We start from the raw sequence: 24,163 nt of genomic DNA, 5'->3' as shown, positions 1-24,163 counted from the left end.
TGACCAACTGCATCGACCTGCCTTGGTTGGCCTGGTGCAATGGGTGTCATAGCTTGGACATCTGGAAGGTCATCTGGATGGTCGTTCTGCTGTTCAGTCATTTGGTTGATTTGCATATTATGCTTTTATTATTATAGAAGATATTATGTTTTATTGATTTCTATGGGCTGGTGTGATCTATGTTTTAGGCTAGCTCTCTAAAAGCAGGTCACCCTAGTATTTAGATGTGAAGTGAAAGAGATTGATCTGGGCTGAAGATAAGTATTTGGGAGTTTACAAAATTCATATCCATCTTTGTGCTACTTTTTAAATGCTCACACTACAACATCATACTGTATTGTAATAATTTGTATCCCCACTACACAGTGAGCATCCTGAGGAAAGGAACTCTACCATAATTACTTTTGTTTCTCCAGTACTTAACATAGTATCTGGCATATAATATGCTCACCATAAATATATGTATGAAATTGTCTTTATAAAATTTTAAAAAGCACTTAAAAATATTAACATGCTGCATATGTTGGGAATATTGCATATATGAAAGAGAAAGAACAATAAGAGAATGGGTTTTGCAGAGGCACAACCTTTGATTTAAAAGGTGAACATTCAGCTAGAAAAAAAATCAATTTTAGAAATAGTTATCTTGAAAAGACAAATATAAAAGATGTTTCAAGGGACAAGACAGCACTTCATAAATACACAAGCATGAAATTCATAGCATGTTAGGTTAACAAAGGACCATATGTCAAATTTGCAAGGAAATGTTATAGATTTATTTTAGTTGTATAAGGAAATAAAGCCACTTGTGTAAAGATAATTTTCAGCATAAAGTTCTGAATAAATTGTTGCCAAACTGATTAATATGGTTGAAAGTTGATATATTTGAAATTTATATCAAAAACTATGGTTAAAAATCTTTTAAAAATTATAAAATTAGGCAGGAGATGTCTAATAATTTGCATTTATAAAAGTTAAAACATTGATGACTCCAAGTTCTTTTCCTTTAAAATATTATTTAGCTCTTAATTACTGTCTTAATTCCCTACATAATTTTCTTTTGTTTCTTAAAAAAAAAACTATTTCAAGTTTACCTTCTAAATTAAAACATTCTTAAACATAGATAAAAACTAATTTAAATATTTTCAGTTTCAAGGATAGATCCTAATGATACAAAAATCACCATTTCTACCAGAAACAGTACAATTCAAATATTTATTCTATTTAAATTCCTTTTATGGATTTTTCTATTAGTTAATTGCATGATATAGTACAAACCAAAAAATAAGGCAATGATTTAATTAAAATTTATTTTAATAAAAATACAGAAATAACCTGGAGATATTGTGGGTTCAGCTCCAGACCACTGCAACAGAGCCAAATCACAATAAAGCAAGTTGCAAATGTTTCCCAGTGCATATAAAATTATGCTGGATGTTATGTATGTACTAGAGGCCCGGTGCATGAAATTTGTGCATGGGAGGGGGGTCCCCTCAGTCCAGCCTGCACCCTCACCAATCCAGGATCCCTCTCATAATCCAGGACCACTGACTCCTAACTGCTCACATGCCTGCCTACCTCGTCACGCCTAACTGCCCCCACCTGCCAACCTGATCACCCCTAACCACTTCTGCCTGCCAACCTGATTGCCCCTAATTGCTCCCCCCTGCCAACCTGGTCACCCCCCCCACCGACCTGGTCACCCCTAATTGCCCCCCCCAGCCAGCATGGTCGCCCCTAATGGCCCCCCCTGCTGGCCTGGATGCTCCTGGATGCTCCTTACTGGCCCGGTCACCCCCAACTCCCCCCCCGCTCCCCCCCCTGCTGGCCTGGTAGCCCCCAACTGCCCCCCATGCCAGCCTGGTCGCCCCTCACTGCCCCTCTCTGCCAGCCTGGTCGCCCCTAACTGCCCCCCCAACTGACCTGGTTGGGCCCAACTCCCCCCCCCCCGCCGGCCTGGTTGCCCCTCACTGTGCCCTCTGCCAGCCTGGTCACCCCTCACTAAGCCCCCTGCTGGCCTTGTCACCCCACTCAGCCTGTTCAGTTATCCATTAGGTTATTTCGGATGTGACGGCCCCTGGTTCTTTATATATAGAGATGTATTATGTATGTATTCAAAAGTTATGTCTACCATAGTCTTTTAAATACAATATCTTTATTTCTAAATAATGTACAAACGTTATTGTTAAAAGGTACTAATCATGCTCTGAGCCTTCAAGGAAGTGTAATGTGTTTGCTGGTGGAGGGTCTTGCCCTACTATCATCAAAGATGGCTATAACGCCCTGACCGGTTTGGCTCAGTGGATGGATCATCGGCCTGCAGACTGAAAGGTCCCAGGTTCGATTCCGGTCAAGGGCGTGTGCCTTGGTTGTGGGCACATCCCCAGTGGGAGGTGTGCGGGAGGCGGCTGATCAATATTTCTCTCTCATTGATGTTTCTGGCTCTCTGTCCCTCTCCCCTCCTCTCTGTAAAAAATCAATAAAATATATATAAGAAAGATGGCTATAACAAATCTAAGTGACCGAATGACCGAACAACCGAACGGCCCGTCGACTGGTGGCTATGACGTGTACTGACCACCAGGGGGCAGATGCTCAATGCAGGAGCTGCCCCCTGGTGGTCAGTGTGCTCCCACAGCCAACCTCCTGTGGTCCCTCCCCGTGGCCAGCTTGCCCAGATCAGCCCCAATCATGGCCAGGACGAGAGACCCCACCCGTGCACAAATCCATGCACTGGGCCTCTAGTATAATAATAATAATGGAAAAGTTGGAAATATTGAGAGAATCATCAAAATGTGACACAGAGATCTGAAGTGGACAAATACTATTGGAAAATGACTCCAATCGACTTGATTGACTCAGGGTTGCTACAAAACTTGAATTTGTAAAAAGCACAATATCTTAAAGGCACAATAAAACAAGGTATGCTTGTAGATTGAATCAATAAAGCTAATGTCTTGCTGAGTATACTAACTAAACAAATCATTGTTTAGATTAGTGGTTCTCAACGTTGGCTACACATTAGAATCACCTGGGAATCTTTTTCAAATCCTGATTTCTCGGCCTCAAGGATTTGAAAAAGATTCCCAGGTGATTCTAAGGGCAGCCAAGGTAACCAATGGTTTAAAAAGAAAAAAATAATTTGGGGCGGGGGGGACCCGAAGGCAGACAAAAAGTACCTCACTGATTTTGCCATCAGTATTCTTCCCTATTTTTCTCTTGCATGGGATTTACAATATCAGCAAGACTCTACTGTAATCCAGTGAATAAGAATTGCAAAGTTCCTGAGTGCTCTAGGATGTTTATGATAGTAGGTTTTATTTTTCCATTGAATTGCTGCTATTAGATCATTTAACTGCCTTTTAAAAAAAATTAATCATGTACTCTAAGCAAAGGCTTAAGAAAAATAAAATTGTGAAGAGTAAATTCTGGGACAAATCTCATTTGTTAAACAGTTTAGTGAGAACTTCATCCAGAAAAATAAAATTTGTAATAATTGCATTTACTTTGGTTTAAAGAGACCCAGGAAGGGGTAGCAAATCTTAGGCAGCACAGAATGTCTTTAACAGGCTCCAGCATCGAGCCATTCACTGATACGTGATTTCTAATTACTTTTGCAGTTTGTCTCTGTTTAACACAGTCACATCTAATTGACCAGAAAATTTTGGTTAGAATGTACTAAGCTGTGGCTAAATTTTTACTGTTATTATTCTGGTTTCTTTGTGAACATCCCAACTTTACTGCATCATTAAACCTTAAATTAGATTTTGATAATAAGACTATTTTATAGAATTGTTCAAACAACTGCAATATTTAAGTAGGAGCTACAGTATTCTTAACTCCACTGTCATATCTTCTTAAAATATTCATACACATTCTTTCTGGGTTATTAAAAACAATGGCACTTTGATTTCAATTAAACACTTCATTTGAAAGCCATGGCTAATAAATGTCAAATGCTAAAGGTGATTTTATGTTAAGTGCATATCAGAGCATCTTTTGTAGAATAAAAGGAATTTAAGTCTGAGGGTTCTCAGTTTCAGAACTGCTTATGAGGTGTATTTACAAGCAAGGTGGCAATTAACTACCTCAATTTAGAAACTTGCATTACTTATTTTCATGTTGGGAATGTGAGCTAAGCAATGGATTAGACATTCCTGTCATTAATTCTCTAAGCCTACAAAAATAATAAGTAATTGAGTGTATTGTATAAATGTCTACTTTGTCCATATATTGTGTGTTACCAAAGCATATGACTAGAGAATTAAAAAAAATGCTTAGTCACACTGGTAAAACAAGGCAATAAAACATAAAAAGCATCATTACAGAGCCTCCATGTCTGGTTTAACTTAAATTATATCTGCTAACATTATCACTTTTTTTTTGTTTGGAAAAAAAGAGCCAAGACACGTTGTTAATGTCAGATATTGTGGGTAAATTAAAAAACAACAACAAAATACAACAGATCTAACTGGGTCTAGTCAGTTTGAACATTAACATCCAAGTATTTTTTCTAACTTGGCTATCAAAGAAGTAGACAGCAAGTACTTAAAATCATCACAACAAGGCTAGACTATGAAGTCTAAGGCAAAAGCCTCTTAAAACATTTTTTTCTGATTATATATCTTAAGGCAGTAACAATTTGCACAAACACATGGAAAAGTTACCTGAAAGATATAAATAAAGCATGCATCATACAATACATTCATTCTCAAAATTTATCATACCTGAAGTAAATTTAATTTGTCTATAATTTCATATAATCATGAAGTAAAAACCTATAGAGGTAATAAAGAAAGAAGCTAATGGAAGGGCCCAACTAAAGGCATGCAAATTCTGGGTCCTTCTAATTTTCCATTTACCACTGGATAACACACATGGCTTTCAACAGTCATGAGTTCAATTTTCCAGTAGACATAAATTCTGATTTAAATTGAGCCAAAGAGAATAGATAAGACCCCTAGAGTATATTGACTTGGCCCACTTCCCATCTTCCACTAGGCTTGTTGCCTAATTGCCATTAGCCTCTGATAAAATTCATTTATTTTCTCAGCTAAACTATCTGTTTGAAAGTCAGTAAGAGGTGATAAAAAAGAGATATGTATATGTCATCACTATAAATTAAAAACAAAGAAAGAACAAAAGTGAATAGAACTAAAAACTGTTAGAGAATATACTTATTTAAACTACCACTTTCACTTTTGTCTATATAAAATAACATTTGTATTAAACTGTTAGTTAAAATATTAATTAAAAAAAAACTGAGAAACTGCTAACCAGTAATTTACAGGATAGGTTTTATTCTTGGAATATAGTACTAGATTCAAAGTTTTCATTCTAGGTGAATTAATAAAAGAAATAAAATTTTTAGGAACTCACAAAATATTAAACAGATGAACTGATTGTTTTATGCTAAAAAAATCACTTTTCCCTTAATTCTATTTTATAATTCCAAGGGAAATCCAAAGCAAACAGTTTAGTTTTATTTTACTTATTTTTAATTACATAAGCATGATAAAACACAGGAGCTCAACAGATGCTAAGAAATATTGTATTTTACATAGTTATAAAATTTTATAACCATTTATTGAATTGGAAATGACCTTAGAATTCATTCAATCCAATGGCCAAGTTCAATTCCCCACTTCACACGATTTACTTTTTTTGTCCAGGTTTAAAATGCTTGAATCTGAATGGTTTCAGACGGAGCACAGTCTCTTTCCCACAGGCCCACCATACACTCCCAGCCACTTCATAGATTTGAATTATAAGCCTGATCTTCACATGCATTTGTCACCCTTCCATGATTTAATCTAACTCCTCAATTCAAAATCAAGGGAAAACTCAGAAGGTTAAATGGTACACCCACGTTCCCAAAGTGTGTTGGTGGCCATGCTGGGTCTGCTCAGATCTCCTAGATCTTGGTTCCATGCTGCATTGGGGCCTTTGCATCATCCATGCCAGGTAAAGTGTTATACACAGTAAGCCTGAACCAGCATTTGAATATTGACAGCAGCTAGGGCGCCACAGAATAAAATTCTCTAATCACATATTGGCATTAACCCCCCTCCCTCCAAGCTGGGTGCTCCAAGGAGTTATAAACTCCTTTCAGAACACGTCTTCAAAATCTAATGCCTAAAGGGAAGTTCACAGTCTATGTGTGGGCATAGAGAAACAGGTATTACAAAAGGTTAACAAATCCGTATTAACTTGGAATAAATAAGCAATGCAAAGTCATGGTATATCACAGCACAAACAGCAGCGGTGTTGTCATTTTTAAGTAAAATCACTGGCACAACTTAAACCAAAAAGTGAGACTAATCTGATCATGTATAGTGCAATTTACAATTGTATAAAAGTAAACTGATACCACAAAAGCAAGGAAATTGTACCAACTGCAACAGCCAAACAAAAATTTAAATATTTAGATAATAGTCTACAAAGAGACTGGGCTCAAATCCATGAAGTAAAAGCTGAGTAGAATTTGGAATACATAAGCCTTTGCAACAGAATAATGCTTGCATTTTCCTCTTTTTTTTTTCAAAATGAGCAGCTATTGGCACAATATAGAGTTATGCTAACTTACCTTATTAAAAGTTCACTCAAGAGTAAAAGTCTAACATTCTAATTAAGGTAATTAGGTCTTACCTCAATTGAAAGATCCTGGGGCAAGCAGAGGGTCTTTGCAGGTTACAGGTCTCTGACAAGCTGAACCCAAGGCTCTTCATCCAGGTGCCTAACAGTCAAAGCCCATTTCCTGTTCATAAAAACAAAAACAAAACAAAACAAACAAACAAATAAAAAACACAGAGATGATTAATTTAAATTGGAAGCTATATTAGATCATTTAAAGTTGGCTCTTGAATTTATTCTTTAGTTAATGCTTTTCAGAGTTACCTTATCAGTTATTTTCTATTGTTAGCATCTCTATTTCTTCTTTCTTTTTTAGAAGTCAAGAATGTATAAATACACTTTGTTTTTTTTTAAGCACAGCATTTTATTTTGAGGACAAACGTATACACAGACACACAAATACTTTCTTCTCTTGCTCTCACTTGTACATATGTCTACATATGTACATGTGTACTTTAATTTAGCTAGCCTAAATGGCACACATACTTTGTGACATGCACAACTAACACAATAAAATGTAAAGCAGAAGACACATAACAGGACACAAAGTGTATTTTCTCTTTGGGGAGAAGGGGCTAACCAAAGGAAGAGATGCTTAGTAGAAAGAGCACTTGTGGGACAGAACTTGGCAATTCTGTTGAACACTGTGTGACCTTGGGTAATTTCTGTAACTCTTCAAATATAAATTTCTTCAGTTTAACAGATAAAAATTAGTTTAAACTATTGTGATTAGAGACATTGCATATAATGTGCCTAGCGCATTGCCCAACATGTACTAAGCACTCAATAATTGATTGATATTATTACATAGTATTTTAGGATATTGACAATCTTCCCCTATTGTTTTATATCCTCTATACCAAGATTGGTTATTCAATATTTCACATTTGTGGGCTGTGATAAGTAATAATGCAGTATTTCACATGCTTGTGATGGGGGTGGTGGTGGAATTCTTGGCCTTTTTTCTTTGCATTTATATTTTTTTCTCCCACATTTCAAAATTTCTCATCTTCCTTAAGCTTTATTTTTCAAATATATTCTTATTGATTTCAGAGAGGAAGGGAGAGGGGGAGAGAGAGAGAGAAAGAGACATCAATGATGAGAGAGAATCATTGATTGGCTGCCTCCTGCATACCCCACACTGTGCCCCACACTGGGGATTGAGCCTGCAACCCGGGCATATGCCATGACCAGGAATCAAACTGTGACCTCCTAGTTCATAGGTCAACACTCAACCACTGAGCCATGCTGTCCGGGCTTCCTTAAGCTTTATATAATAGAAATAATAATATGTCATAGAGTAATCAACCACCAAAATATATAATAAAATAATATTTCTGAATTTTAATCTCAAATTCCTCTGCTTTTAGGAAAACGACTGTCTGTTAGATCCTGTAGGTTCATCCAGTTTGGAAGTGCCAGACAACTCTTCTTTCTTTCCTCATGAATTTCGGTGTTTCTTGGTAAGAGTAACCTAACTTGGTTAATATGTGAATTATAAGCTTTCTGGACTAACCTATTATCAAGTAAAAGTCCTCCGTTCAAGATTGTTGACATTACATCATTAGTATAGATACATATACATGTGCACCCATACACACAGTTCAGGACACTTTAAAATATTTCATTTGTGGAGGATAAAACAATATGAAATGGGGAGGATTGAAGTTCATGACCCAATCTTCATCTTTTATTTAAAAGAGCCTCAAGATTCTATTTATGGGCAAGGTTGTTCAATAAATCAATTACTGTCTCAGTACAAATGTAGGCTTCTCCTCTCCCTCAACATTGAAAATGAGAACTGTAACAAAAATGGTTATAGGCATGCTCACAATGACTAAGTCTTCAAGCTACAAATCAAGTTACATGGAAATTTAAGTTACATGGGACTTTTCTCCTAACCCTGCTTTTTTAACTGGATAAAAATGGCATGTTTCCATATGCATCCTATATTTGATTAAAAATCAAACTGAAAGGAAGCACCAGACAGTCCCCCCAAAACTACCCAAACTGTATTGATTGGGTTAGAGAGCTGAGAAGTCATATGTCAGTTTGTCTAACAAAGTGCCTTTGATTAATCCTTACCTATTCTAACCCCTAATTCAAAATTCTATCTACTAAATGAAATGAACTCTAGTTTCAAGTATTGAGATACATTATTCAGGATATGATTTTTTTCAGGTTCTTAGAAAAAGTTGCTTGAATGAGTTTCTTATGGACCATTCAGGTATTACCTAGTCAGAATACTAGACTAGAATGAAGCTTAGAGATTATCTCCTTCAAATACACAATTCTCTATCATGATATCCCACTAACTGTTTTAGTTGATAATAGATTATACCCAGGCTCTATATCCAATGTTCTAGGGATAAAATATCAGAAGTGAAAAGCCCTACTTGTCTAGAGAATTATTCTCTATACAGTCTTTTAAGTGGTATACACTTGTATCAGAAAGACAAAATGGCACATACAACTCTTTGGAAATTTGTCTTTAGTCCTGATGATGGCTTGATACAAACATCTTAAAAAATTTTTGAATTTTATTTTTTAAATTTTATTGGGGTGAACATTAGTCAACATGAACATATAGGTTTCATGTGTGGATTACTAATTTAAAAGTCTGTATATAGAACCATGTGCCCACCACCCAAAGTCAAATCTTTTCCTGTCACCTCATATCAGGACCCCTTTCTTCCCCAACTCCCCTCCCTCTGGCAACCACCACACTGCTTTTTGTGTTCATAAGGTAGTTTTATATTCCACATATAAGTGAAATCATATAGTTCTTAGCTTTTTCTGTTTGACTCATTTCACTTCGAATAATGTTCTCAAGGTCCATCCATGTTGTTGTAAATGACACTATTTCATCCTGTCTTATGGCCGTGTAGTACTCCATTGTGTATATATACCACATCTTTTTTATCCAATCCTCTATCATAGGGCACTTTGGCTACTTCCAACTCTTGGCCACCGTGAATAATGCTGCAATGAACATAGGGGTGCATATATCTTTGCGTATAAATGATTTTGAGTTTTTTGGGTATATACCCAGGAGTGGGGTTGTTGGGTTGTATGGTAGCTCTATTTTTAATTTTTTGAGAAATCGCCAGACTGCTTTCCATAGTGGTGTACCAGTCTACATTCCCACCAGCAATGAATGATGTTCCTTTTTTTCCACAACCTCTCCCACACTTGTTGTTGCTTGTCTTGTTGGTATCACTCTAACTGGAATAAGGTGGTATCTCATTGTAGTTTTAATTTGCTTTTCCCTGGGTTGCCAGTGAGGTTGAACATCTTTTCATATATCTATTGGCTGTTTGTATGTCTTCTTGGGAGAGGTGTATTTTCAAGTCCTCTGCTCACTTTTTTATTGGATTATTTCTTTGTTTGGTGTTGAGTTTTATGAGCTCTTTATGTATTTTGGAGATTAAACCTTTGTCAGAGCTACTGTTTGCAAATATCATCTCCCATCTGGTTGACTGCCTGATTGTTTTGTTGTCCATTTCTTTTGCTGTGCAGAGGCTCTTCAGTTAGATGTAGTCCTATTCATTTATTTTTGCTTTTACTTCCCTTGCCTTTGGGGTCAAGTCCATAAAATGTTCTCTACCACCCAGGTCCATAAGTTTGGTACCTATGTTTTTTTCTATGTGACTTACAGTTTCAGGTCTTATGTTTAAGTCTTTGATCCATTTTAAATTAATTTTTGTACATGGGGACAAACTGCAATCCAGTTTCATTCGTTTGCATGTGGCTTTCCAGTTTTCCCAGTACCATTTATTAAAAAGACTATCTTTACTCCAATGTGCATTTCTGGCTCCTTTGTTGAAATTAGCTGTCCACATACATGTGATTTTATAGTTGGGCTCTCTATTCTGTTCCATTGATCTGTGTACCTGTTTCTTTGCCTATACCATGCTGTTTTGATTATCATAGCTCTGTCATATATTTTAAAATCAGGTAGCGTGATACCTCCAGCATTAGTCTTTTTTTTCAGGATTGCTTTGGCTACTCTGGGTCTTTTGTGGTTCTATACAAATCTGATGATTTCTCGTTCTATTTCTTTAAAAAAATGACATTGGGATTTTGATGGGAATTGCATTAAATCTGTATATTGCTTTGGGTAAAATGTCCATTTTAACTATGTTGATTCTTCCAACTCATGAACACGGGATATTTTTCCATTTTGTTGTGTCTTTCAATCTCTTTTAGTAATGTTTTGTAATTTTCAGTATATAGGTCTTTCACATTCTTTGTTAAGTTTATTCCTAGGTATTTTATTCTTTTGGTTGTGATTGCAAAAGGAATTGTTTTCTCCATTTCTTTTTCTGAAGTTTTGTTGTTGGTATACAGGAAGGCAATGGATTTTTGTACATTGAGTTTGTATCTGCAACTTGACTGTATTTGTTTATTGTTTCCAGTAGTTTTTTGGTAGAGTCTTTATGGTTTTCTATATACAGCATCATGCCATCTGCAAAAAGTGACAGTTTGACTTCTTACCTATTTGGATACCTTTTATTTATTTCTCTTGCCTTATTGCTCTGGCTAGAACTTCCAATACTATGTTGATTAAGAGTGGTGAGAGTGGACATCCTTGTCTTGTTCCTGATCTTAGGGGAAAAGCCTTCAGTTTTTCACCATTGAGTATGTTATTGGCTGAGGGTTTATCATATATGGCCTTTATTATGCTGAGGTACTTTCCTTCTATTACTATTTTATTGAGCATTTTAATCATAAATGGATGTTGTATTTTATCAAATGCTTTTTTCTTCATCTATTAACAAAATCATATTATTTTTATTCTGTCTTTTGTTAATGTGGTGTATCATGTTGATTGATTTGCGAATGTTGAACCATCCTTGTGCCCCTGAAATGAATCCTACTTGATCGTGAACAAAAGTCCAGGATCAGATGGCTTCACCAGTGAATTCTACCAAACGTTCAAGGAAGAATTAAAGCCTATTCTTTTCAAACTCTTCCAAAAAATTGAAGAAGAGAAAATACTTCCTAACACATTCTATGATGTCAATATAAGCCGATACCAAAACCTGGCAAAGATAACACACACAAAAAGAAAACTACTGACCAATATCCCTGATGAATACAGATGCAAAAATCCTCAACAAAATACTAGCTAATCCAATACAACAGTACATCCATCCAAAAAATAATACATCACAATCAAGTGGGATTGAATTTTCTTAAGCAGAGTATATTAAAACAAATAAACAAACAAAAAATGACAAACAAGCAAAAGAACAACCCAACACATAACATATTTCAGTTTAGCTAAGTTTCTATGGGGTTAATGTAATATTATTAACAACCATTCTTTTGTATGACTGCCATTTTACTATCATATAGAGGATGATTTCTCCTAAAACAGTTTTTCTTGACACCACTCTACTGATCAAGAACTAACAAAAATTTCCTGTTGTCAATCACAGAAGTGTCATTTTCAGTTTAACATCCATTGAAAGCCCACCATGAGCTAAGCATATCAACTCCAAATAATTATATATGGCTTTGGGGGTTCTTTAATATCTTGATCTACCTCTAGGATTTTTTGAAGGCAATGACTGTGTCTTGGATTGTGGTGTCCTCATATCACTGTGCCAAAATTTAGAGTATGCTCAATAAATGTGAGCTAAAGGGCATCTGTGACTCAGCATTTCCAATCCTTTCCCTATCACAGATCTCTCTGCCCATTGGAAGAACATACTGAATGTTTCCTCCATTCCTTTTCTCTAGTTGGTCTTCATAGATAATGCATTCATTCTGCTCTTTTGTCTAGTTTCTACTTATTTTCCAAGATTCACTTATATCATGAAATCTATTCGACCCTAGCCCTTTACTAAACTCTAATCTCAGGACAAAGAGTAGAAATATCATAGTCATACTTCTTATACACCCCCCACAGCTCCTAACTCAAAATCGGACACATTGTTGCTGGCTACTATAGAGGATACAGGTGATTGGTGAGCTAGGGAAAGATGCACATCCCTTTTTGATGATTTAGATAAGGAATTGGCAAACTATGGGCCATGGGCCAAATTCAGCCTGCTGTCTGTTTTGCTAAATAAAATTTTACTGGAACACAGCCATGTCCATTTGCTTATGCATTGCCTATGGCTGCTTTCCTGCTATAACAGCAGAGGTGAGTAGTTATGACAGAGACTGTCTGGCCCACAAGCCTATACCATTTATTCTCAGGTCCATTACATAATAAGTTTGTGTATCACTATATTAGATCGGTGGTTCTCCAGTGTGGGCTTCAGGTGAGATTTGAACCATTCACATCCTTAAACACTGTGGTTGGACAATACTCCATAACCAAGTTGTTCTTAAAATGTGGACCTGGATGGACAGTACCAGCATCATCTGGGAAGTTGTGAGAAATGCAAATTATCAGCCCCCATCCCAGACTACAGATCATAAACTCTGTAGATAGGAACCAGTAATCTGTTGGTGATTTTTTTTTGTTTTGTTTTTGTTGTGTTTTTTTTACCAGCTCTCCAAATGATTCTCATTTACACTAAAATCTAAGAACTTCGGACTTAGACCATAATGCTTTAGCCTGGGTGAGGGAGATCCAGTTTTTTCAACTGCTACTAGTATGTATAGAGAATTTAAATGATTAAAATATATCAATTATATTTCACCAGCCCTGAAATGTAACGCCTTGGGTGTACACTAAGAAACAGGATTACTATGATGTGAGAATTGCTGTAACACTCTTAGTAGATGCTAATACAGCCACCAGCTGTCTATCCCAAAGAAAGACAACATAACAAGTACCAAAGTGTAAAATCTATCAAAAAATAGATTGAAATATCAAAGCCATCTCTGCTATAGGACTGCCTGTCAGGACAAATCTTTGCACAATGGTTCTCAGCAGGGACCGGGTGAAGTGAACTGCCACTCAGTATGGGACTCTGCTAATCAAGGATTTGTTCCAACACGCATATTCCATCCCCAAGTCTCAAATGTGGCCAAGTAGCAATTTCCATGATAGTGTGTGGGTAGAAATAAGGAATAATCACCACAAAGCTTTGTGGGGAAAAAAAATATATATATATATATAATTACATTACATAATATATATAATTTTCACAAACTGACATGTTTAAAATTGACAATAAATCTAGCTTCTTCATTGTTTCTCTCTAAAATACAGACTATCACCAGAAGCTCTAGGTATGATATGAAAGAGTTAGAATATACAAAACAATATTGCAAGGTATTGATAAAAAGACAAATGTGATAAAGTTCTTCTGGAAAGACCCTTGCCTCAATGTATTATATTTAAGACTGAAAGCTAGGCAGCCATATAAGGAAACAACAGTAAAATTATTTAACCTATTGAAGAATCTCTACGTAAAGGTTAAAAGAAACATATGTCAATCAATAAGCACAAACTATTGACTGGCAACCTCTAGAAAGTTCACATTATTTCCTACTCATAAAAAATCATAATGCTTCCACCCAACAGTATAACCATTATTTCCCTTTTGAAAATGGCACATAGATTCAATACGCCTAAAAGGTATATAAACGTTTTATTCAATATCCATTTACGAGTGCTTTCATATTAACATATCTCTGTGGAAAATAGGAGAAGTATTTATATATGCTGTGTGATAGAAAACTGGGAAATATGGGCCTGGGTTTCACACCTATGAATTTAGTAAATGATTGACCACTGTTAAGATGATCTGTTTGAATTCTGATTCAGAATTAAATTTTTAAACTTTAAATCAAAGATTAATGGATATATAATTTGATACTCTTATTCATAACATAGCCCACATCCAAAGAGGAAGTGGCTCAGTGGTTGAGCACTGACCTAAGAACCAGAGGTCATGGTTTAATGCCTGGGTTGTGGACTGGGGCATACAGGAGGCAGCCAATCAATGATTCTCTTTCATCATTGATATTTCTATCTCTCTATCCCTCTCCCTTCCTCTCTGAAATAAATTATGCCTCCCCTCCAAGAGAAAAAATATACAATGAACTCTCTTTATAAGAACTACCATCCCATGGAAAAATAAAAACTATGCTGCATTCAGAAATCATTCACAGGATATATGATACTTATCTAGAAGGACCGTGAGTCACAAATGACATAAAACAGGAAGAAACAGAGCTGAGGTTGTTAGAGAAAGTAATTAGGAGTAATTCTCTACAATTTTAAGAAGCGGAAAATCAGGCCAAATGTTAAAAACCTTTCACAGCAAGTCCATTCACCTCTAGAATCAACCCCAGCCGAAGCTTCTTCAATTGAGTCATTTAAAATTAGACAAGAACCTGACTTTACCAAAATACCATAGGGAATTATTCAAGGGAAGGACTAGTGAGATGTACAAAATGAATGATTTTTTACTCATCTTTTACATATCCAACTGCCATGATTTCACACACATTAAAAAAGTAGTGAGAAGTGGAAATGCTCTGGAGGTTATTCATACTATTACTATGCCACATCAATTCATATATACACTAGTGGCCTGGTGCATGAAATTTGAGCACTCAGGGGGGGTCCCCCCAGCCTGGCCTGTGCCTTGTCACGGTGCAGGAGCCCTGTGATCCATCGCCCCAAAGAGGTAGGCCCTGCCCACCCATCCAGGGCTCCTTGATAGATTACCCTAAAGAGGTAGGCCGGAGCCGGGGAGGCCTGCAGACCTCCAGCGCAGGCGCGCGGAGAGGCCTCCACCATGCCCTGCCATCGTCCCCAAAGCTGCAAGTCCCCACCCACCCACGCCTGCTGCACATGCACCCTCTAGCTGATTGGTTGTCATGCGTGAGGGCGTCCCGACCATCTGCATATTACCCTTTTATTAGTATAGATATATATTTTTTCAAAACATGAGGAAGATGAATGAGATAAAAACAATTAAGAGATAAAAACTACTCTTGGAGACTCCACTCATTATTAAATTCAAGGAAAAATATATTAGAAGATAGCACGTTAATTTATAAAATTTGCCTAGTTAGTATCATATTTAATTACCAGCAATGTCCCAGTACGATGCATAACATGGAGTTGGTAATCAATAAACACTAAATGAATGAATAAGTGAACATCTCCCCTTTAGGGTTGACATCCTTGAGATACAGGTTTATTGTAGTCATTAAGACTACAGACAGTCATTAAGACTGAGACTCAAGACAGACAGCCTGGCTCAAATGCTGGCTTTGCTACTTAGTAGCTGTGTGTCCTTGAGCAACTTACTCAGCCTCCCTATGCCCGGGTTCTCTCATCTGAAAAATATGGAGGGATTATAATATACTAGTTGCCTCCTAGGGTTTTTCTAAGTACTAATGAGTCAGAAGCAGTAGAGCAGAAAACCTGTTAGATAATAATCACTCAGTAATGGTGAGCTATCATTAATAACTGCTACTAGTATGTATGGTGGTCAATAAGGTAGGAGATTTTAGGAAATTAGAAAATGGTAGAAAGGTAAGTTGGAGTGACAAGCCACAGATTCTTAGTACATGACCTATTTACTAATGCACTTCTAAAAATCAGTCAGTCCCTTCATAAGATTGATTATGGAAATAAGTGGGGATTCTCAGCCAAATTAAAAGAAGCCTTCTTTTTCCTTCCCAGACCACCTGTCAGTTCATGGACAGTTACTTGGCCTTAGCCTCCTAGCTTTGTGCTGAATGTCAAGTTCTGGATCTCAGCAAGGCAAGTTATTAATAAAACTCTAGGCTACTTGGTTGTCTGGATTTCACACTTACAAGGCCACCATCTCTGGCAGCTGTTCATAAATAAAAACTTGCATCTGTGGCTTTAGGGATAGCTGTGGCTTGGTCAAGCAACTAAAAATGATAAGAGATGTAAGGTATAAGTCAATCTTTCTGGGTTTCAATTCTAGCTAAGCCATGACTTCAAGTTACTTAATCTTTAGGCTTATGTTCTCATCTGTAAAATGAGAGAATTATACAAATTATACCAGTCATAGTATTATATAAAGGATAAAATTTCAGTTAATTCATGAAAAAAATGCTTACAATTGCCCTGTAGGGAGACTATCAGGTTCAAATTCTAGTCCTGATATGTATTAGCTGTTTGTTCTCGGGTAACTTATTTAGCCTCACTGTGCCTCACAAGTACATAGAAAAAGGCTAGGGATTGCTATTTTTAATAGCTTTATGTGAATATAATTTATGCAATACATCCATTGTATATAACACAAGTTTTAGTAAATTTATACAATAATGCAACCATCACCATAATCCAGTTTTAGAATATGTTTTCAACCGAAAAGCTACCTATGCCCTTTTGTAGTCAACCCCTACTCCTAATCCCAGCCTCGGGCAGCTGCTAATTGGATTTTTGTATCTATAGACTAGTCATTTTTGGATATGTGATATTGTAATTGTACAATATATAGACTTTATTTTTGATATCTGTTACTTAGCCTAATATTTTTTAATATATTTTATTGATTTTTTACAGAGAGGAAGGGAGAGGGATAGAGAGTTAGAAACATCGATGAGAGAGAAACATTGATCAGCTGCCTCCTGCACACTCCTCACTGGGGATGTGCCCACAACCAAGGTACATGCCCTTGACCAGAATCGAACCCGGGACCCTTGAGTCCACAGGCCGATGCTCTATCCACTGAGCCAAACCAGTTAGGGCTAGCCTAATATTTTTGAGGTTCATCACATCATAGAATGTATCAATACTCCATTTTTAATTGACAATAATATTCTACTCTATGGCTAATCTTGTTATTTTAAAATCTATATAGCATCATCCTTCAACAATGAAAGAACTTAAGGTTATTTCCTTTCCAGGCTGGTCTCTAAGATTATGTTTGATTTTAGAACAGTCGTTAGTTGTTAAATAAATAGGAGACTTTGGTGCTTCATCTGTTCACCTGTCAATTAAAATTTTCACTATACTGGTGAGAATAAACTGAACACATTTCCAGATAATCAATATGTTTCATGATGTAGATCCTTTTGTCCCACATTCCCTCTATCACTGACATTTCAAATCTGTGACTCACACTTCTCTTTGAAGGCCTGTCACAAATCATTGTTCCCTTGATGTTTTCCATGGCTTCTTGGTACACTTGGCACAATTCATATTCCTCATAACTATCTGAATAATATTAATGTAAGCCAGTAGTATGGGCAGAGGGGAATATCAGGGATTCTAAGATCTGAAAAACACTGAAAGTGGATGATCACCTATGCTGGGTGGGCAGAGAAAAAAATAGCAGGATTCTAAGGAACTTCAGCTTTTAAAATATGATAATTGAAGGAGGCAAGTAAAAGGAGCGGGAAGAATATTAGAAGAAAGTAGGGTCACAGTGCAAAGAGGTCAATAGTCTCAACAATGTACATAAGTTTAGATAACACAGAGGTCAAATAATGACAGTGCTTAGAGAATGTCCGCTGGCTCCAAGGCAGAAATAGGCTTGAGACATTTGAGGCAGGCAATGCAAATGAACAAAGCAACTACACATACTAGTAAACTAATAGAGCTGCAGGGATTATGGCGAAGTGGGTTGTAGCAACAGCTATCAGCTCCAGCAGAACGTTGCCATGAGAGATGATAAGCTCAGGGTGTCAGTCTTTTAAAGAAGCTTAAATTAAATTTAGGAAATGTCTAAAATGTTAAATGTTTTAACATGTTTTTAAAGAAACCCACAATGTGTATATAAATAATTATACCAAGGGGGATTTATACCAGACACATACAGCTGGTTCAACATTCAAGAACCAATTAATGCAATCCATCACATCAACAGTCTACACAAGAAAAGTCATGTGGTCATATCAACAGATGCCAAAAAGTACTTATCAATGCCCAACACCTATTCATGATAAATCTTTCCGTAAATTAGAGATAGAGAAAAACTTTGTCAACTTGATATACATTTTAAAAATCCTACAATCAACATCATATTAATGTTGAGAAACTAGCTGCTTTCCCTCTATAACCAGGAACAAAGCAAAGACATCCATTCTCACCACTCCTTTTCAACATTGCACTAAGAGAGCTAGCTAATGCAATATGGCAGGAAAAGCAAATAACAGGTACTCAGAGAAGTGTCATGTTGAAATTAAATTTTAGAAGAAAGAATGTAAGTTTAAGGTATAGGTTGCTATAATACAGGATATCTTCTAGTTTCTTCAGAAGAGCTAAAAAGATCACCTTATGATTTTCTGTAGAAAGAGATATTTGTAGATCATTTACCTGGACAGTTTCTAACTCTTTCCTAGATAGTTTAATATATTTCTATAATTAAGCTGCCTACTTCAAATAGTAGCTGCTTCTGAAACTTTACAGAAAAAATCAGGACAAAAAACTGATGAACAAAAATAGATCCAGAGACAGAGAAGCATTGAACAGACTGTCAAACCACAGAGGGAAGGCAGGGGAAGGTGGTGGGGGGGTAAGAGATCAACCAAAGGACTTGCATGCATGCATATAAGCATAACCAATGGACACAGACACTACCGGGGTGAGGGCATGTGCTGGGGGGTGGAAGTGCCAGGGAGAGGTCAATGGGGGAAAAAGGAGACATATGTAATACAATAAATAAAGAATTAAAGGGGAAAATAAATCAGGACTTATTTTAGATTCACTGGGGGGGAGGAAATCCATGGTGAGTTCATTCTATAAAATGAAAAAAAATCATTTTTCAGTGTGCACTATACCATATATCTGGATTTTCGTGTACCAGGCTTGTGTGAAATACATTTTATTTCCATTTGAGTGAATGATGACCTGAAGATTTTTTTTTCTGGATGCGAATTTCCCTTAGATTTTTCTGTTACGGAAAAAGAGATGCTAGCTGTTCATTGATATAATGTTTTAGGAAACTAAGTAATTTTGATACTGTTATTTTGACAGAGTTCCTCCAAGGTAATATTCCTATCACCCGAATCCATCATGCAAAGATATATTTAGATAAAGATTATATATAACTTCTAGAATAAGACCTTAGCAATATTCAAATACAATAAAGATGTAAGTTTCAGGAGAGTATGAACTTTATATTTTATTTACTGATTTATTCCTATGACCTAAAACAGTACATGGGTACAAAAAGCACTAAATAAATATTTGATTAACAAATAAATAAATTGGGTATTCACTTTGGATAAAATAATTCTGTCTGCATTTTGGATCAGAAAGAGGCCAGCAAGGAGATTAGAGGAACTTGTTAGCAGCCTGTAGAACTGTTCAACTGCGAAATGATGAGAACGTGGAAGAAAGCAATGGCAGTGGAAATGACGGTGCAGGAGGAATGCAAACAACAGCATGCTCCGCAACGAGGATGAGCCTCTGAGAGCACCAAAATCCAAGGGCTGGAAGAGAAGGGCCCAGGAAAGACACTCAGAAGCAATATTTGGTGATAAAGGAAAGACATCACAAGACAACAATGACACAGAAGTTCAGAGGGGACAGGTTTGAGAGACAGAAAAAAATAGTACCCAGTGCACAAAGCGGTCAACTAATGTGAGCAGGGCTGGGATTCAGGGTGAGGTCAACTAATGTGAGCAGGGTGAGTTGAGTAACACACTCATCTTGTGCAAAAAGTGAATTAAGGGACATAAAAAAATCAGGAATCAAGATAATATGTAAATGCATTATTTTTAAAAATTAATGTAATGTAAAATTAATCCATGGTGAGAAAAATGTAAACATTTTTTAAAATATATTTTATTGATTTTTTTTACAGAGAGGAAGGGAGAGGGATAGAGAGTTAGAAATATCGATGAGAGAGAAACATCGATCAGCTGCCTCCTGCACAGCCCCCACTGGGAATGGGCCCGCAACCAAGGTACATGCCCTTGACCGGAATTGAACCTGGGACTCCTCAGTCCGCAGGCCAACGCTCTATCCAGTGAGCCAAACCGGTCAGGGCAAAATATAAACATTTTAATTGAGATAGGTTATTGTTTGTTTTATTTATTGTTCATCTTGGCAAACTACCGTTCCTGGACTTGCAAAGCCTTCACTTTCCCACTGGGCAGGTTTATGGGATTGAGAATGGTGTGCAAGAATTTGTACAGCATGGGGCTTTCTACATAGTCATGTTTTATTTTTTATTTGTTTTTATTGTAGAGTCTTCATTAACTTTTTTCACTTAATTCAAAATATGGGAGGATATAGTAATAAGTGCATATTGGGGCATGTCTTTTCCCTTTACCAAGGTTCCAATATGGCTTGGCACAACACTGATTAAGACTTGGAAAGCTTCCTTTGGGTTTACTTAGTGGGCGTAGTTTCAGTGTGGTAGTGAAGGGAGAGGCCAGATTGCAGCAGATCAAAGAGAGAACAGGCTGAAGGCAAAGGGCCAGAAATGGAGATGTTTGAGGACACAGAGGGCAGGTAATCCTTGAGACAATAGAACTGCTATACTTCTCTTTTATTCCAAGGGATCCACACAAATCTGGTTTCAGGGAGGTAAAAATATAGTTTAAAAAAAAAACACAGAGAAATGAGAAAAAGATCAATCATTTCAACTGTGCTGCTTTAGAGACAACCATCTTCATTATGGCATTACATTGATTACTTATGCCTGAGGCTCTGTGTCAATCACCATGGTTTGAAATAGAATATTTCTGAAGTGCTTTTTTCCCCATTTTTACTGAATATCTTGGGGTGACATTTGATTAACAAAACTATATAGGTTTCAGGTGTACAATTCTATAATACATCAGCTGTATATTGTATTGTGTGTGCACCACCCATCCTATCTAATAAAGATGGAGTATGCAAATTGACTATCACACTGTCACAAAGATGGCGGTGCCCATAGCCACAAGATGGCAGCGCCCAGTCCCTTCAGCCCTACCAGAGTCCCCCAGTCCTTTCAGCCCAGCTGGGGGGGGGTGGCAAGTGCACAGTGCAGCTGGACCTGCCCTCAGCCACCCAGCTGCCCAGGGCTGGCCCAAGGCTCAGGTAACCAGGGCCGGCCGAGGCTTGTGCTGCTGGCAGTGGCAGCAGCAGAGGTGTGATGGGGCGTCACCTTCCCCTGATCGCCAGGTCGCCTCCCGCCCCTGAGGGCTCCCAGACTGTGAGAGGGGGCAGGCCAGGCTGAGGGACTCCCCCCTCCAGTGCATGAATTTTCATGCACCAGGCCTCTAGTAGTCTGATAATATGTATGTTAACATACCTTTCTTCTAAACATACCATACCCCAGGAATAATTTCTATAAAGAATTGTTTTCTTGAAACTTGGTTATTGTTACTAAAAAAACAAATGCAATTTTGCAATAATATTTAGATTTAGTATGAAGCATGTAATAAATCTCCCCTTTTAACCTTTTAGACTCACAGGCATCTCATGGGGGAAATTCCAAATTGGTTTATAAATGTGACCTCAGGTATAGAAGGATCCTTGAAACTTAATGATGTCTTTACCCCTACAATTTTCCAGAATGAATATGCAAATGCAGATATATTTATAAGGACCCACTAAAAACTGTATCAATGTTAATGCAGGTGAGGGAGGACTAAGTAAATAAAAGTGGAAGGTTGCTAATTAAAACAGAATTAAACACTTCAAGAAGAAATCTATATTTTTAATTGTTTTGTGGTAGTATTCTCAAGGCTAAAGTCTGGTTAATTAGATTATAGTTTTGCCAAACCAAAAGCTTCCCTCCTAAGACACATTTGCACCAATGGTTAAATGAGAAAAAATACAGAAGACACTTGCAGAACTGGAAAAGCATTTATAAAGGAAATGTCTAAAAAGATAAAATGAACACAACATGTGTTCCTTAAAAGAAAAAAAATGTTACAATTTAGTAAATGACTCTATTTTCAATTATTGGAAAGTAGTACTTCTCAATGTATGCTGAAACTACTCCCTGGATCAGCTCTGGGTTTGTGAAAAGTCAGATTTCTGGTCCCATCAGAATGAGAATCTAAATTGGAGGTGCGCAGAATCTGCATTTTTAATCACTTTCCCAACTGATTCTCATGGGTGGCTAGCTCTAAGAAGCACTGAATATGATATATACTCTATCATTTATAGTATATACTCTACCATTTATTCATGAATGATTTAATAGTGGAAGTATATTGCAAAATAGGTCTACCATTACATTAAAATAGCACATAAATTTTGTAGAAGTTTCTTGCAACAAAGTACATTAGATCCATAAATATTTTAAGTAAAATAACATCATAGGTATTTGTTCAATGTTTACAATAAATGCAATAAATAAATCTAATGTGTTTTGTAAAACCTCCCTATCTCTAGGGAGCATTAAATATGACTTTTCTCAATCCCTTTTTAATACTTCACAACTCAAATATTTTTCAATCTCTTATTTGCCTATTCCAGAAATAGCAATACTCTCCTTAAAAAGTAAAATGCATTTAAATATGAACATGGGATTACCATATCAGCATATCAATATTTATTTACTAAAATACTCAAAAGGCTTACAGGGTTTTTAAAGATTTTTCTCAGAATTACCAATTGCTTGTAATAGTCTATTTTAAAATATAAACACATGTAAGCCATAGTCTGTATACAGCTTATCATTAGAAATAGTCATCATTGAGCACACTGTGAAAAATACAACCTTGCCCAGCAACTCTGAGAAAGCTGAATTTCTGAAAGATTACTTGATAATTAATAGCTATTAATTAAAACTTTACATCAAGCTTCTTTATTTGAGCCAGACTGCTTCCCTACACTTTTCTCCCTTCTTTTGTTACCCAGTGTTCCTCCCCATTTCTTACCTATAACAATATCTGCTTCAAACCTCATTCCAACCACATCCTCCAGAACAAGCTTCCTGGGGTCTTACAGTTTTGCTGAGGCCGTGGCCTTGACTGTTCTTTCCTGCAGGCCTCCTCTGGGGATTGTTTATGAACCCGGAGTTCTGAGACGTGAGATGACGTCACAGGAACTCATCAGGTAGTTCTGAGATGCACCTGGTCTCCTTCTCCTCAAAAAGCAGTGTTGCTCACTGATTGCTGCAAAAGTGGCGGGCCCTGTGCTCTCAGGTTTCTTCACTGGTGGCACACCACTGCTTCTACGACCCGGCTGGTGCTCTGAATGGTTCTGTAAGACTCTGAGCAAAACTATGCTGTCTTCTGCTTTTCTGGTGACCCAGGAGTCTTGTGTCTTCTTTCAGCAGCTGAAGAACTGTGGTAGGCTCATTTGTTAGCTATAGAGTTATTTCCGTCGGATTTCTACTGCTTCTAGCTCTGCTCCACAAAATCAAACTTCTTTTAGCCAGGCACAAAGATTATCCTATTATGGGAAAATGCCAATAAGAAGCTACATGTTCTTTATAGGGCAGTCCCCATGCAAAATTACGGAATTCAGGGCCTTTTCCCACTGTAGTCTTGTCTCGCTGCCTCATAATGTTCACCTCACTAGCAGTAAACACTGAATTTTCAGTAGGAGACCTGTCCATTTACATAGATTTTAAGTATTCTCTCCTATCTATTTATTTGAAGAAGGAAAACATTCAGTAGAATTGTGCTAAATGTAGAAATACTCAATGTCATATTCCAAATGATATATATATATATA

At 36.9% G+C, this 24,163-nt stretch overlaps 1 protein-coding gene across 1 annotated transcript in view; it reads right to left on the bottom strand.

Annotated features, from left to right (window-relative positions):
* The window catches only part of NAALADL2 (N-acetylated alpha-linked acidic dipeptidase like 2), a 1,041,900-nt gene that overhangs the window by 862,964 nt on the left and 154,773 nt on the right, over positions 1-24,163 (bottom strand). The window contains 1 exon segment of the mRNA XM_023760057.1: positions 6,649-6,757. The gene's annotated coding sequence lies outside the window, so the exon portion shown is untranslated.

Source organism: Myotis lucifugus, unplaced genomic scaffold (genome assembly GCF_000147115.1).
Source record: "Myotis lucifugus unplaced genomic scaffold, Myoluc2.0 scaffold_170, whole genome shotgun sequence".
Classification (NCBI taxonomy): Eukaryota; Metazoa; Chordata; class Mammalia; order Chiroptera; family Vespertilionidae; genus Myotis; species Myotis lucifugus.
Note: the sequence above shows the minus strand (reverse complement) of the source record. Positions and strands in the feature narration are given on the sequence as shown.